General features: G+C 62.3%; 1 protein-coding gene across 3 annotated transcripts in view; it reads left to right on the forward strand.

Moving 5' to 3' along the window:
* The window catches only part of TAF2 (TATA-box binding protein associated factor 2), a 75,403-nt gene that overhangs the window by 61,390 nt on the left and 12,505 nt on the right, over nt 1-1,508 (forward strand). The gene's annotated exons all lie outside the window — the stretch shown is intronic.

The raw sequence follows: 1,508 nt of genomic DNA on the forward strand, positions 1-1,508 counted from the left end.
GTTATAGGGTTATATGGCTATGGGTTTTATGGGGTTATAGGGTTTTATGGGTTTATAGGGTTATATGGGCTAGGGGTTATAGGGGATTATTGGCTTATATGACGTTATAGGGTTATATGGGCTATGAGTTTTATGGGGTTATAGGGTTATATGGCGATGGGTTATACGGGGTTTATAGGGTTATATGGGCTATGGGTTATATGGGGTTTTAGGGTTTTATGGGGTTATAGTTATATGGGCTTCTAGGGTTATGTGGGCTATGGGTTATATGGGGTTGTAGGGTTATATGGCTGTGGGTTTTATGGGGTCATGGGGTGTGGGGTTACCTGGGTTGGCGCCGGCCTCGCGCTCGCCGTTCCTCCCCCGCCCCGCAACGCCGCCGCCTCCCGCAGCGCTGCGCCCCGCCGCTCACAGCGTGCTGCGGCTGCCGTGCCCGCGGCGCTCCGCCTGGGCGGCGTACAGCTGGGAGCGGCCGGCCGGCGCCGGGGACGCGGAACTGCTGCCGGACCTGACGCTGCTGCTGGTCGCCCAGCGCCGCTCCGTCAGCTCCTACGTCTGCTGGGCCACCGAGAACGGCGTCCGCTGGGCCGCGGCTCGGTACCGCCTGCTTGAGTCGGACGGGGGTGGCCGGGGGAGCGAGGAAGGGGCGACGGCCCCCCCGGTACTCCCCCCGCATGGCTCCTACTGGCCGCAGTTGGTGGCCGTGGCCGCGCTGCTGGCTTTGACGCTGCCGGCTGCCGTCGCGTTGGGGTTGGTGGCTTTTAGGGCGCGGGGCAAAGCGGGGGGGTGCGCGGGGGGGGTGGAGAAAACCCCCCTGAATGGGGAGGGGGGCGTCGGGGGGGAGAGGGGCTGCGTGCAGATGGACGGAGGGAGCGGCGGCGAGTCCGGAGGGGTGCGGTGAGAAATGGGGCAGATGGGGCCGCGGTGGGGCTGAGGATGGGGGGAGGTTTGGGGTTTTTTTGGGGGGGGGGATTGGTGAATTTAACTCAGCGTTATGGGGGGGACCCCATAGCAGTGCCGACCCCACCGCAGTGCTGTGCTCACCCCATAGCAGTGCCGGCCCCACGGCAGCGCTGTGCTCACCCCATAGCAGTGCCGGCCCCACGGCAGCGCTGTGCTCACCCCATAGCAGTGGTGCAGCCAGAGCTCTGGGCGGCTCGGTGGCTCCTCGGAGCTCCGTCCGGCTGCCCGTGTCAGCCCAGAAAGGCTGCGGCCCCTCCGCCTGGCTCTGTGCCTCAGCCCGGCTGTTGCTGAGCGCTCGCCATGTCGCTGTCAGGGGAGCACCGGCACAGGGCTTTGGGAGGCTGGAGAGGAATGAGGAGCTGCCCACCCCACGAAGCTGCGCCCCATCGCAACACAGACGCGGTTCGAGGTGATGTTGATGTTTTTATTTTTTGGTCAACAAATCCAATGTCAGATGTGACAAATTCAATTTCAGATCTGACAAATGCCAATGTCAGAGGTGACAAATCCAATTTCAGATCTGACAAATGCCAATTTCAGATCTT

The sequence above is a fragment of the Centrocercus urophasianus genome, unplaced genomic scaffold, assembly GCF_019232065.1.
Source record: "Centrocercus urophasianus isolate 14NV4802_14NV808 unplaced genomic scaffold, USGS_Curo_1.0 seq_11, whole genome shotgun sequence".
In the NCBI taxonomy this organism is placed as follows: Eukaryota; Metazoa; Chordata; class Aves; order Galliformes; family Phasianidae; genus Centrocercus; species Centrocercus urophasianus.